This window comes from Peromyscus californicus, unplaced genomic scaffold, assembly GCF_007827085.1.
Source record: "Peromyscus californicus insignis strain IS unplaced genomic scaffold, ASM782708v3 Scaffold_3__1_contigs__length_106647218, whole genome shotgun sequence".
NCBI classification, from domain to species: domain Eukaryota; kingdom Metazoa; phylum Chordata; class Mammalia; order Rodentia; family Cricetidae; genus Peromyscus; species Peromyscus californicus.
The window spans coordinates 27,173,240-27,187,915 of record NW_026294551.1 but is presented as its reverse complement, the minus strand read 5'-3'; positions in this window follow the sequence as shown (position 1 = coordinate 27,187,915).

Below are 14,676 nucleotides of genomic sequence, written 5' to 3'. Positions count from 1 at the left end.
TTCCCTATCGTGGGTGGCAGAGGTGCCTCCCGGTGGCAGCCTTAGGGCCTCTCTCCGCCTTCACTTCCACAGAATTAATCCTTTCCGCAAATGTTCAAGAGCTGTGAAGTGGCTTCTTAGCCCCGTGATGGCCTCTGGGTCTGTGAGACTGTCACAATGGGCCTTTATCAACTCCATTCTCCCAGCCTGGGATGGCAAGCCATGGCCTGGCCTGGCCTGGCCAGGAAAGGGAGAACAGGAAGTGACTTCCTCTCTGTCGGCTTCATGGAGGATGAATAGTTTCCTTGTTCAGGCTCAAAGGCTCGCATGCTAAGACAGTGGACCCTGGACAGGGAAGGGAATGAAAACCTCAAAGGCTTACCATCTTTCTCACTTCGGAGAGTTTGAGAGGTTCATGGTGGTGGGGTAGTCATTCGTGTGTGGGTTTCTGTAAAAAAAAAAAAAGAGGTAGGCTCAAATATTGATTAGCAAATGACATTTGTTATTTTTAAAATATTTATTTGTTTATTTGGAGGCAGGCTCTCGTGTAGCACAGGCTAGCCTGGATCTTCTGATCCTTCTGCCTCCACCCTGAGTGCTTGGGTTACAGGCACACTGTGCCACCATGCCCAGTTTGCAAATGCTGTGCTGGTCTAATAGGGCCTTCCAGCAACAGCAAGGGGAGCTATGCAGCTAGGACCTCCCCTGACCTTTGCCATCTGCCACTAATTTTGGGTAAAGCCACCAGCTTCGATGGGAAGTAACCTGGGAAGGTCGCAGGAGAGGAGGCTGTGGGACATGCCTGCTTTGTCAATAGCTCCTCCCCTGAAAACACACTGACCCTCACCTTCGTCTGACCCCCCCCCATACCTGGGCTGCACCTCTTCTCACGGTCACCTCCTATTGGACAACCTGTCCTTCCCTGACGTCACACAGGTCCAGACGACCTGTCAGTTGAATCTTGGTTCAGTTGCTTCTCTAACAACACTTTGGCCCCTGGTCCCCTGTCCCGTAGCCCCACCGCCTCTCCCTGGCCTGAACAATGTGTGTTCACATTCCTGTGAGGCACTCAGCATTCCACCCTGGAGTGCAGTTCTGTGTGCGTGTTGCGTACACACATACACCTATTCTCTCCTCTACCCTACAGTAGGCCAGGGAACCCTTCCTCTTCTTGCCCTGGGAGTGACTGGTCCCTACGGGAATTGGTGTTTGTCAAATGAGTGGAAAAAGGAACAGAGCTCAGGGAGCTGAGTTAGAAGGGAGAGCTGGAAGCTAAGGCTCTTGCTAGGGTTTTAGTCTGCTTGTGTTTGAGGCAAGGTCTCAGGTATCCCAGGCTGGCCTCAAACTCACAGTGTAGCTGAGGATGACCATGAAGTAAGTCATCATCCTTCTGCTGTCATCTCCCAAGTGCTGGAGGTACACGGCAGTGCACCAACCACACTCAGTTACGTCAAGCTGCTCTGCATCGGCTCCTGAGTCGGGCAGGATACCTGCTAATAGCACCCTTCAGTTCCTGAGAATTACCCCTCCTCCATGTGGTGCCTATGTGAGCAGGGACTGACCCTCTGTGGTCACCTGCCCACCTCTCTGCTGTATTCTCCTTTGATCCCTGCCCTCTCCCTACCTCGAGCCCAGCCTACAACCCCTACTCTGGAACTTCCCTCCCGGCTAGCCTCATTGAAGCCTATCTCATATATGATGTGTCCCTTTATAAAGAAGAGCCTGGAGCTCTGGCAACACCAGGGTTGAGAATTGAGCAGAAAAGGAGTCATGATGCTCGCCCTGGGCTAGTAGATGCTTGGGTACCTTGGCAAAGCCCAGATGAACAGAGCTGGCAGAGAGAATGGATGGGGATACACTGGGCCTAGTTTGTAGCTAGAAAAGAACACCCTTGCCTTTGACACTGGATAGGTGGAGGAAGGAGTTTCTCTACAGTCTCCTCTAGTCCAGCTACTGCTGAAGAGCAGGTGAGCCAGAATGGCAGGACTAACTAGGGGGGAGCATAAGGCCGTTGTCATCCTGGGAGATGAGAAAAACAGCCTGATCAGCTGGAGAAGCCATGAGCTGTGAAAGGCTGGGACCATCTAAATTGGGCTGCAAGAGCTGTAAGTTCTTCGGAGTTGGTAAACCGTCACCTGTAAGCCAATATAACCACGTGTAGCTCCCAAGCTAGGATGTTTCTATACATTTAAAAGGTTGGAGAGGGAAATCAAAGGATAATATTTTGTGACATGTGAAAATGTCCAAGTTTAATGTCTGTAGCTGAATTTGTTTGGGGCACAGCTGTCTATGCTCCTCAGTGCTCCAACCGCAGCACTGAAGGGGTGCAGCAGAGCCCTGTGGCCCACAGAGTCTAAAATACTGTCCCTTTCTAGAAAACATGGCTGACCCTTGAGTTGGGAAGAGCTCTGGAGTCTGCAGGCCTCAGGCCCTACGGGGAGTTGTTAGATACAGTGGATTGTCACCAGGGCCCTTGATTGTGTCCAAGGCTACAATGGTCTGAGGAGCAGTTACATGGAGGCTGTGGCATACAGACCTACACCATCTGCTCTTCACTGGTTTGTGCACATGTCCAAGGCACTGGATGGAGAATGGGGAGCAAATAGGGGTTAGGAAGGAAGAGGAACCCCATAGTCTCCAGTAGGTCTGAGGAGCTCTAGGTGTGGGTCAAATGCCTTTACTTCCATGGCTCTGTCCTCTGGGAATTATTTGCTGCTGGACCATCTGAGGATGCAGGAAGAAGCCACAGCCTAGGATGGAGACAAGGGCAGTGATGAGCTCCCTGAACCCCAAAAGTCAGGGTGAAGCTCCAGCCTCTAGCTAAGGTTATGTCCATCTGAGACAGTCAGAGACCCAAAGAGAACCCGCAGAAACTCTTTATGGTGGATTGTGCCAGACATGATCTTTTGCAATTTGGGGGGATTTTCCCCTTACCCTCTGCCTTTGTCAAGGTCCTCTCTGGCACGTCTTTCCTCCAAGACTCCTCTATCTAACTGTACTCCACTGACATCCCAGACAGCATGGAACTGAACAGGGAGCTTTTAGCTCCTTGGGAACCCTTTTCCTTTAGGTGTGGAGGGCCAGGGGTCTTGTCTGGCATCCCACAGGATCCGGGTAGCAGAGTCATCGGAGAAGTCCAGATGTCTACACACTGTCTGGTGTTGTTCCTAGCCTCTCAGCTCTCAGCTGTTTCAGTGTTGGGGCATCTTGGCAGGGAAATCCTTTCTTTGCACTCTCGGGTGCTGGCATGACCCTTCCTGCCTCTGGTGAGCACAGTTTTGTCACCAGCTAGACTGGACTGAGCGGGATGCAGAGCAGTAAGTACCTTCTCCTTTGAAGCCTCTTCACGCCAGTGACCTGGAGCCATGCCTGCTGCCAGGATGAAGATGTCCACTAGGTGGGGATGCCCACATTCTCACTCTGGAAGGCAGCTCCGACTAGAGGGAAAGTTGTAGAACTGGAGAGATTTGGGGTGGAATTCTGGCTCTTGAGAGATCTCTGGTCAATTTTATAAATTCTTCATCCTGGTTTTTTTTTTAAATGTGTTTACCCTTTTTATTATTTATTTATTTATTTATTTATTTATCATTTATTTATTTATTTATTTATTTATTTATTTATTTATTTATTTATTTATTTATTTATTTATTTATCGAGACAGGGTTTCTCTGTGTAGTTTTGGTGCCTTTCCTGGAACTCACTCTGTAGCCCAGGCTGGCATCAAACTCACAGAGATCCGCCTGCCTCTGCCTCCCGAGTGCTGGGATTAAAGGCGTGTGCCACCACCACTTGGCTTGATTTATTTATTTTTATTTTATGTGCATTGGTGTTTTGCCTGCATTGGATCCCCTGGAACTGGAGTTACAGACAGTTCTGAACCACCATGTGGGTGCTGGAAACTGAACCCAGGTCCTCAGGAAGAGCAGTCAGTGCTCTTAACCACTCCAGCCCCTGGGTTTTGCTTTTGTTTGTTTTGTTTTTTAATAAATAAAAATAAGCCGGGCGATGGTGGCGCACGCCTTTAATCCCAGCACTCGGGAGGCAGAGGCAGGAGGATCTCTGTGAGTTCGAGGCCAGCCTGGTCTACAAAGTGAGTTCCAGGAAAGGCGCAAAACTACAGAGAAACCCTGTCTCGAAAAAAACCAACAAAAAAAAAATAAAAAATAAAATAAAACAGAGAAGTCTGGAGATGTAGCTCATGGGGAGAGCATTTGTTTAGCATGCACAAGGCTTGGGGATAATGTAGATGTAACCAACCGTCTTATTAAATAAGAAACACAGAGCCAATTCAGAGAAGAAAGCCAAGAGGTCAGAGCTAAGAGCCTCACCCTTCCTGATTCAGCGATCCTCTTCAGCCAAGAGAGCTCTCCGAAAGGGGCCTACTTCCTGTGTGTATGTCTTTATATAGTCTAGCTCTTCTGCCTTCTCATTGGTTGTAAACCCAAACACGTGACTGCCTCGTCACTGCCTGAATGTACCCGCCCTGCAGGTCCTTAAAGGCGTGCGCCACCGCCGCCACGCACTTGCTATGGCTCTAATAGCTCTGATCCCCAGGCAACTTTATTTATTAACATACAATTAAAATCACATTTCAGTACAAGTAAAATACCACCACATTATTCCACCTGCAGTACCGCATATTAAAATCAAAACAAGCAACATTATCTACAACAAAAACCCCTGAGGATATGACTGTCATCACTTGGATATAAGAGGCTCCTGCATTGAAGGTTCAGTTCCCATTGTGATGTCCAAAGGTGTGATTTGGGGGAACTGATGGACTTTCTACATAGGCATGAAAGCTTGAGTTCAAATCCCCAGCATCCCTACAAAAAGGCAAGCATCATTACTAGTGCCTGTAACCTTAGCGTGGGCTTGGACAGAGACACAACAATTGCTGGGGTTGTGGGCCACCAGCCTAGCCAAAAAATAACTAATAAATAGCAAGCTCCAGGTTCAGTGAAACACCCTTATCTTAAGGAAATCCAGAGTAATAGAGCAGGACACCAGACTTGAACATACCCCTTTAGTCTCTGCACACAGCCTGGTAGGTGAGTACAACTTTACACACATGTACACAGACAGACACACACAAGGTTAATCCATTAATGGATTCTCAATTTAATGACATCGGGAGACAGTGGAAACTAGGCAGTGAGGCCTCATTGGAGGAAGTCCATCAGCGTGGGCGTGTGTCTGGCTCTCCTCTCCTCTCCCCCTCAACTCTCCCCAACTGTTATGAGGTGATAGCGTCCCTCCACTGTTTTGATGTTTCTGCCTCATCACAGACCTGAAAGCAATGGACCCAGCCGGCCATAGACTGACACCTCAGAAACTCTGAGCCCGAGTAAACCTTTTCTTCCTTAAGCTGATTTTTCTCGGGTGTTTTGCTGCAGCAACAAGAAGCTGGCTAACATCTCCGTATTGACGGTGCTGTTGAAGGATGAAGACGTGGAAGTGCTCGCCACCAGAACATTGCAGAGTGTTTCTACCTCCCAAGGAGGTCTTAGACGCTGCTGTTGTTTGTGGGAAGGTTCTGTGCTGGACCAGCTTGGAATCCAGTGTTTCTTCTCAGAAGTCACCCTCATAAGCGCCAAACCTTGAGCCAGGCGTGACTATGGCGGCTCTTCTCCACCAGATGGCAGCAGCGTGACTGCCATCGCGGATTCCAGGCTGGGTGACAGGAACAAGATGTTCAGAAAGAGATTCATCTGTTCTAGTCAGCGCTGAAGATAAGCAAATAGGTTGAGGTAACCCTCTGCAGATGACTTCCTGATAGAGAACCCCCTGGGCATCTGTGGCTGTAAATATACGAAGTGTCCTAACCATGAGCCGAACCGGTGCTACCCACGTTTCTACCAGGAAGAACCAAACCTCCAGGCAGCTCTGGTCTCACCCATTTTTAGACCAGTGAGGCTATCAGGGTGCTGATTGCTCAGGTTTTAGTAGCTTGAGGTCAGTTTGAGGGAGCTTATTCAGTTGTTAATGAATTTATAGGACACGGAAGGAACATCAGATTTCTTTCTGAGACACCAGAGTTTTCCTTGCGATTTCCCAAAACACCTGGGAGGAGGGCCACAATTAAATCTTATAGGCCAAGGGCTTAAGGAGGCTGGACTTGCAATCTTGTGGGTGTTTTTATAAATGGATAGACCTGAAAAGGCAAATGCTATATATATATATACACCCAGGTATATATGAGTTTGTTTATCCATTCATCCAGCAAGTTTTATGCACACTTACTAGGTGCAGTCCTAGGCTAGGTGTTTCAGGGAATGAAAATGCAGATAGGACACTGGTCTTTTCTCAAGAAGCTCAGTCCAGGGGCTGGAGAAAGAGCTCAGCAGTTAAGGGCACTGGCTGCTCTTCCAAAGGATGCACTTTTGGTTCCTAGCACCCATAAGGTGGCTTACAAACATCTGTAACTCCAGTCCCAGGGAAGCAGATGCCAGGTACCAGGCACACATGTGGTGCACAGACAGATACACATGCAGAACCAAACAACAATAAAAACCCACACACATAAATAATTAAATTTTTAAAAAGGCCTAGTCCACATGGCAGGTGGTCAGGTCGTCTGTATTAAAGGACTTTATAGTATTGATTCTCTTCTTTTTCCTTCAGGTTTCTGTTCTTTATTATCTGGCTCAGGCCAAAAGTTAAGCTATGAGGAGCTGAAAAGGGGAAGAAACAGAAAGGGAGTGGTTGGAAGGGAGCCAAATGGCTGGAGGGTTTGGACTTCTGCCGTCAGGGATCCACAAAGCAGAATGTGGGATCCCCTACACCGTGACTAATGTGTTCAGGTCTGAAAGTGAAGTGTTGCTGCTACCTCCTCCCTGCCACGCTCTCAGGGAATCACTGACCCCAGCGCCGCCCTGCTTCATCCTGCAAGTCTAGAAGAATTCCAACAGCTTAATATTCCTGATTCTCAACAACATGGTGAAATGTAAAATAGAAAACAGAATGGACAGGTGATATTTTACACACACACATCACACACACACACACACACACACACACCACACATTTCACATACATTACACAAATATCACACACACGTTACACACACACATAAATCATGATAAATATTTGTTTTTGAAAGGAGAAGGATAATCAGGTACTATAAATCTGATCTTTTCTGCAAATAATTACAAAAAGACACAGAGGCCAAGAGTTAAATATACGCACTACTGAGTGATATTTTTGTATGTGTGTGGGGGAGATTTAAGCAATCAAGTTATTTGGAGAGGAACTGTGATAGAGAAATGGTTGGAAGGACTTTCACTTTTTCTAGTCTTTCTGTGCTATTTACATTACACTGGTGTGTGTGTGTGTGTGAGAGAGAGAGAGACAGACAGACAGACAGACAGAAAGAGACAGAGACAAAGACAGAGAGGGATGGGGGAGTGTTTGTGCATGCCACAGCCCCCATGTGGAGAACTTTCAAGATTCAGTGTGGTGGTGGAGCACACCTTTAATCTCAGTGCTCTGGAGGCAGAGGCAGGCGGATCTCTGAGTCCCAGGACAGCCAAGGCTGTTACACAGAGAAACCCTGACTCCAAAACCAAAACCAAACCAAACCAGTCAGTTCTCTCACTGTAGGGTCTGGGGACTCAAACTCAGGTCCTCTTTTCCTCGTGTGGACTCACGAAGGGTTTGTTTGTTCGTTTTTGTTGTCTCTAGTTGGCTTTTACTGTTGCTAAGAAAATCTCACACTTGCTGTCTGGCTCTTAAAAAGACCCCAGGATTGCACCCAGGGTCTCTTCCAGGAAATGACCTTTGGGTTGAGGACGACAGCATTGCTCTGGGCCTCCAGCTTCCCAGTGGCTTAGCATTATGAATCCGTGGCTTTGGCCTCCTCTTTGAGCAAGTTGCTGCCGCCTTCCTGATCTGCAGGCTTAGCCCTCCTGAGTGCCTGCCGCTCTGGGATGCAGGGCTGAGACGCCTAGCTGCCGAGCTGTGCTGGCGGGCAGACAAGCTCCCCGGGACTCTGGGCTCAGACCAGGGTGTTCTGTTTGATTGCTGTACATGGCTGTGCCCCGCAGCTCTGAAAGTCACAAACAAACAGGAAGCCGGCCCACTTCCTCCTTGGTGAGGCTGGCCCCCAGTCTTTATGAGCCAGTCAACCCAGAGAGGAAGGAGCAGCTTAGGATTCAGAAGGCACCTTCCTGGGGGAGGTGACAAGGAATTTGGGTCCCACAGCCAGGATGGGTTCCCTACTACGCGCGTGCCTGTTTGCTCAGGTTGGCCAGCATTCCTGACAGCGAAGGTCTAGCTCCAATCTGCCCATGGGAAGGCTTTTCTGATAAACCTAACTCTGCTCGGGTCCCCTTAGCCTGCACCTCTCTAATGTAGGCACCTCCGAACTTTGGTGAGGCAGCTCTCCAGGTGACAGTACCGCTTCATGAGAATGTGCTCTCCCTAGAGGTAGCACTGACATATTTTCTCGTGCTTTTCTCAGTGTTTGCCCCACACGGCTCTCTCTGTTCCCCGGGACGCTCAATTAATGTTTGCAGATGAAACCAATCGCCAAAGGTGCACCAAACAGAGCCGGGTCCCAACGAGACCAGAAAGCATGGCTCCGTGGGACTATGGGGCAGCCAGAGGGAGTGGTGAGGACAGTTACAAGAGTGTGAGACAGAGGTGTGGCCGGGGTGGAGACTGGAGATGAGAACTGCAGATATTTGGTGCCGTCAACAAGTCCCGAACGCCACCAGCCCACGTGGGAGATAGGCTGCCTAACTGAAAAGTCCCTAAGACACCAGACAGAGGGTGAATGCTCAAAAGGAACTACAATTTTTACAAATACCGCCAGAGGGGATGGAGAGATGGCTCATCAGTTAAGAGGGCTTGCTTGTTGCTCTTCCAGCCGACTCTGGTTCTTGTTCCAGCAGCCACGGGTTGGTTAACAATCCTCTGTAACTCCAGTGCTAGGGGATACGATGCTCTCTTCTGGCCTCTGTGGGTATTCATGCACGTGGTACCCAAACATAGAAGCAGACAAAACAGCCACGCTACATAAAATAAATAAATACAATTTAAAAAGCTACTGTCAGACATAAACACAATGTTGAACACATATCTAATCCTTTACAGCATGACTCAGTACAAAGTAGGATACCATAGAGCCTCAGGCAATCTTTATGACTATCAATTACCTTGGAGAACATTAGATGTGGGCCTGGCAGCCTGGGTTGAGTCACTGTCAGTTATAAAAAGAAAGAAGAAGAAGGAAGAGGAGGAGAGGGAGGGGAAAGAAACCTCTCTGCTATCAACCTGTTTAGTTGTTATTGTTTCGTTCTTTAAGAAAACTGGGGCCGGGCGGTGGTGGCGCACGCCTTTAATCCCAGCACTCAGGAGGCAGAGGCAGGCGGATCTCTGTGAGTTCGAGGCCAGCCTGGTCTACAGAGCGAGTTCCAGGAAAGGCGCAAAGCTACACAGAGAAACCCTGTCTTGAAAAATACCAAGAAAAGAAAAAAGAAAGAAAGAAAACTGGATATGGAAAGAAACACACACACACACACACACACACACACACACACACACACACACACACACACTACAAAATTCTAAACACCCAGTCATCTTTTCTTTGTGGTTGTTTGGACTTTGGATAAAAGTTTCTTCATTGAGCACCTGGGTGCAGAGAAGTGAGACAGGTGTGGAAGGATGTGGAGCTCCATGCCGGCGAGGATAGACGAGAGGGAGGATGTGGTAGGAATGACGGACGGGTGTGCCAGGATGGGGCTGAGGGAAGGCAATGTGGAAGCAGATGTGTGCGGAGGGGCTAGGAGGGAGCATGGTACTCTCTGAGCTAGGTCACAAAAGACTGAAGCAAGATCTGGATGTGTGGCTCAGTGCAGGGCCTTGAGCTCAAGGCTCTGGGTTCAATTCCCTCGAACCAAGGGAGGAAGGGAGAGAGGAGGGGGTCCTTGAGGCAGTTGCTCTGAAAGTCCCTAATGGCTACCATGCTCATAACGAAGATCAGGAAAGTGGACAAGCTGTTCCAGGGATGCAGGAGCAGGAGGTCCAAGGTGTTCCTTGGCCTTCACGTAGCACATACAGTCTTGACAACACCGCGCTGGTGTGAGCTTCTCTGGTATCCTAGGCCGTTTCCAAAGCTCTGCCCCAGAGCCATGGTACAAGCATTCATTTCAAAAGCCAGGGAGAGCTCCGTGCAGAGATCAGGGTAGAGGCTGGGCTCAGCAGTGGTGATTGGCCAGCTACTCCCAGCCCTGTCCGCATGCTAGAACCCCCACTCTGCCCAGTCCCCACCAGACAGACAAGAGATAAATGGAAACCTCAGGTTAAAAATACCCAGCCTCGTTGTAAAGAGAAAGAAGCACAGGAAGGAAGTGCGGGGAGGCAGTCTAGAGAAAAATCCCCAAAGACGGAGGTGTTCTTAATGGCTGAGAGTGGATCAGGTGGAGGTTCCGGGGCACTCTATGCAGGTATCCTTGCGTTCAGGCAGGTTCTCCCAGACAAATGATTTGGGTCCACTGAGACCCGGATTCAGATCCCCATAAAAAGTCTTGACCCAGATTTGAGATGGACAAGCAGAGACCTTCAGGTCAATGATGGTCCTTGGAGGCTCGGAGGAGGAGCCTGTCATCCTTGTTATAGTCTCTGGGAAGGGAGAGCCACAGAACTACTAGCCCCTCCACCCTGGGGAGAGTAGGAAGGGTATTTAGCTGACCTGGAACCTCACCTGCTCTTCGTGGGGAAGGGGGAACTGTGAGGTGGATTGCCGAACCGAGGCAGCATGGTGTCGGTGCCGCAGAGGTACAGATCAGGGCTCCTGGATGCAGGAAACCTGACTCTCCTCTACCAGCTGCATGACCCTGGACCAGTGCCTAACTAACTCTCTCATGCTTCTGTTTCCTCATCTGTGGAAAGTAGATGGCTGTAGGTGGTGGCCTAGTAGCATTGTGGGGAGGATTAAGAGAGCTAATCAAAGCTACTGGTCCCGACAAGATGCTTCTTAAAGCTGGCTACGGTGTGTGTAGAGGGGGAGGTGTGTCATGGAGGGCAGTGCAGGTGGGAGAGAAGCTCTTTTTAAAAATTTTTTATTTTATGTAACTGGATTTTTTTGTTTTGTTTGTTCGTTTGTTTTTCGAGACAGGGTTTCTCTGTGTAGTTTTTGGTGCCTGTCCTGGCTCTCACTCTGCAGACCAGGCTGGCCTCGAACTCACCGAGATCCACCTGGCTCTGTCTCCCCAGTGCTGGGATTAAAGGCATGCGCCACTACCGGCATTATTGGATGTTTTTATATGGGTGTTTTGTCTGCATGTACATCTGCACACCAGAAGAGGGCGTCGGATCCTATAGGACCACAGTTATAGACGGTTGTGAGCTGCCATGTAGGTGCTGGGAATTGAACTCAGACCTCTGGAAGAGCAGCCAGTGTTTCTAACCACTGAGCCATCTCTCCAGCCCAGGAGAGAAGCTCTCAAGACACTAATGCCAACGGGTGGCCTTTCACAGAGAACGACAGCCAGGACTATGGAGAGAGACCCTATCTCAAAAGAAAAAATAAATCATATATAAAAATAGTTTGCACTTTAGAGGTTAGGGTGTAACTCAAAGCCAGTCCCCTCCCCTAACGCACTTGAGGCCCTGGGTTAAAACTCCAGCACTGTGACAATGACAGCAGCTTTTGTACCTTATAGTACAGGCATGAGGTGAAAGGAGACTTCCGAAGGTGGCACCCGAATCAAGCGTGTGTGTTGGACGATTTCACTGTGGAGGGTAAATGAGAGGGGGAGAGGATTGTGACAGGGAAGCCAGCGAGCCAAATGGCCCCAGCTATGGCCAGGCAAGAGACAGAAAAGAAGGTTCTTAGGAAGCAGAGCAACTTGGAAGGATGACAGGAGAAATGAGAAATCTCCATGATGTATGGCCCCTCAGCTGGACATGTTGTCGCCTCCTTACTGGAGACCAGGGAGAAAGGGTTACAAAGAATCTTACAGAAAGGCAAGTTTCAGGAGGAGGCTGAGATGGCCAGGCGCCTGGGGGCTGGGGGTAGGGGATTCGGAGAAGGTGGAAGTGACAGAGGCAGAGGATTCCCTTCAGACTTCGGCAACCGTCACTTTTTTTTTTCTTTTTTTGACAGGGTCTCTCTTCATAGCCCTGGCTGCCCTGGAACTTACTATGTAGACCAGGCTGGCCTCAAACTCACAGAGCTCCACTTGCTTCCTGAGTGCTGGGATTAAAGGCGTGTACCACCATACCCAGCTAACCATCACTATTTGTAAAGATGAGTTTGAGAACTCATAGCTCTACCACTGAGCCCCTATTACTGTTTTAATGTATAGCTGGACGTGGACTCACTGGCTTTGTATGGCAGGTGGAGCCTCCTCTGGGAGCGGAGATGAGAGACACCCCAGAAGGGCCAGGAAGGTTCCCTTGCTCCTGAATTGTAGTCAGAAAGATGGTAAAACATCATAGTTTATGCTGCGTTATAAATGACATATCTATTACTATTGGGCTTGAGCTAAATCAATCTTTGCAAACAGAAAAATGACTTCAAGAGATTCTTGCCAAGAAACTGCAGATAAAGATCATCTAAATTCAGGAAATGCTAGCACACAAGAAAATGGCAAGCTTGGTGTGGTGGTCTCTCCCCACTTGGGAGAAGCAGAGGGGTACCACAAGTTTGAACCCAGCCTGGTCTACACAGCAAGGTTCAGGCCAGCCAGGGCTATATAATGAGACCCTATTAAAAGGAAGGAAGGAAGGAAGCAAATGGGAGGGGAGGGAGGGGAAGAGAAAGAAAGGTTGAGGAGATGTACTAACCATGCAAGTTTGAGGACCTGAATTTGATCTCCAGCACTCATTTTAAAAAAAAAAAAAAAGTCGTGTGTGGCAGCAGGAGCCCATAATCCCAGACACAGGAGAATCCCTGCACTTTCTGGCCAGCTGTGAGTCTAGCTGAATCAGCCAGCTCCAGGCTTAGTGAGAAACTCTGCTCAAAAAGACAGTGGCCGGGCGGTGGTGGCGCACGCCTTTAATCCCAGTACTCGGGAGGCAGAGGCAGGCGGATCTCTGTGAGTTCGAGGCCAGCCTGGTCTACAGAGCGAGATCCAGGAAAGGCACAAAGTTACACAGAGAAACCCTGTCTCGAAAAACCAAAAAAAAAAAAAAAAAAGACAGTGGAAGATGACTGAGGAAGACATCCAAAGTCAAACACTGGCCTTCATACAGCCCCTCCACATGCATGTGTACCTGAACACACACAGAAACAGATACACACAAAAAGAAGAAAGAAAAAAGGGGGGGTGGGTTGGGGAGATAGATGGCTTTAGTGGCTAAGAGTGCTTACAACATGGAGACTTAGAACCTTTCGCCTGTGTAAAAGACGTAGATGTGGTTGGAGGCTCCTGAAATATTGGTGCTGTGAGGGACCGAGACAGGAGAGGGCCATTGGAGCTTGCTGGCTGCTAACATAGCTCCAGGTTCAGTGAGGGACCCTGCCTCGAAAGAATAAGGTGGACAGTGACAGAAGACACCCAGCATCCTCCTTTGGCCTCCAGGTATGCATGCATTGGCACCTGCAGACATATGCGCACACACCACACACACACATCACAGAAAAAAACACCTTTTTTTTTTTTTTTTTCCAGACAAGGTTTCTCTCTGTAGTTTTGGGCCCTGTCCTGGAGCTCACTCTGTAGACCAGGCTGGCCTTAAACTCAGAGATCCGCCTGGCTCTGCCTCCTGAGTGCTGGGATTAAAGGCATGTGCCACCACTGCCTGGCAAAAAAACCCACCTTTTTAAAATGAAAAAGGGTGATAAAAAGAAATGAAGAGAAGAAGAAGGAGGAGGAGGAGGAAAAAACAAAGTTGAACCTCTTCTTCATATGTCTCTGTCAATAGTCCCATTACGATGTTAAAATAGTGACTGTGTAATGAGGTCCAAGAGGAAGACAGCCAAAATAATGTTTGCCATTATTAAGGCAACAATTGGAAGTGGACCATTGTTAAAAAATGAGACTCACCTCAAATATATACTACGGCTTGAGGTCTTAATGTGCGTACAATATAGAAAAAACTGAGCCAGGTGTGATGCACGCCTTGGGAGGGGGAGGCAAGAGGAGCAGGAGGTCTGGGCCAGCCTCCACTGCATAGCAAGTGTAAGGCCAGCCTGGGCTACACGATGCCAGCCTGGGGGAAGTGCATTGGCTTTGAAAGCATAGGGACCTTAGTTTGGATCCCAGAAACTATGTCAAAAGCTGAGTGTGTAGCCGGGCGGTGGTGGCGCACGCCTTTAATCCCAGCACTCGGGAGGCAGAGACAGGCGGATCTCTGTGAGTTCGAGGCCAGCCTGGGCTACCAAGTGAGTTCCAGGAAAAGGCGCAAAGCTACACAGAGAAACCCTGTCTCGAAAAACCAAAAAAAAAAAAAAAAAAAAAGCTGAGTGTGGCTGAGTCCGTGGATCTGTAACCCCAGGGCTGGGGTAGGGGTATGGAGACAGGAGGATCACTGGGACTTGCTACCAACCTAGCTCTCCAGGTTCAGTGAGAGAACCTTGTCTCAAGAACAATGGAGAGTGATTAAGCAGGACTCCCGGTAACTTCCTTTAGTCTCTACTAACAAGCCCACAGACATATAACTTTTGAAAACACACACACACACACACACACACACACACACACACACACACACACACACACACTAATTAAACACAGATTGAGGGTT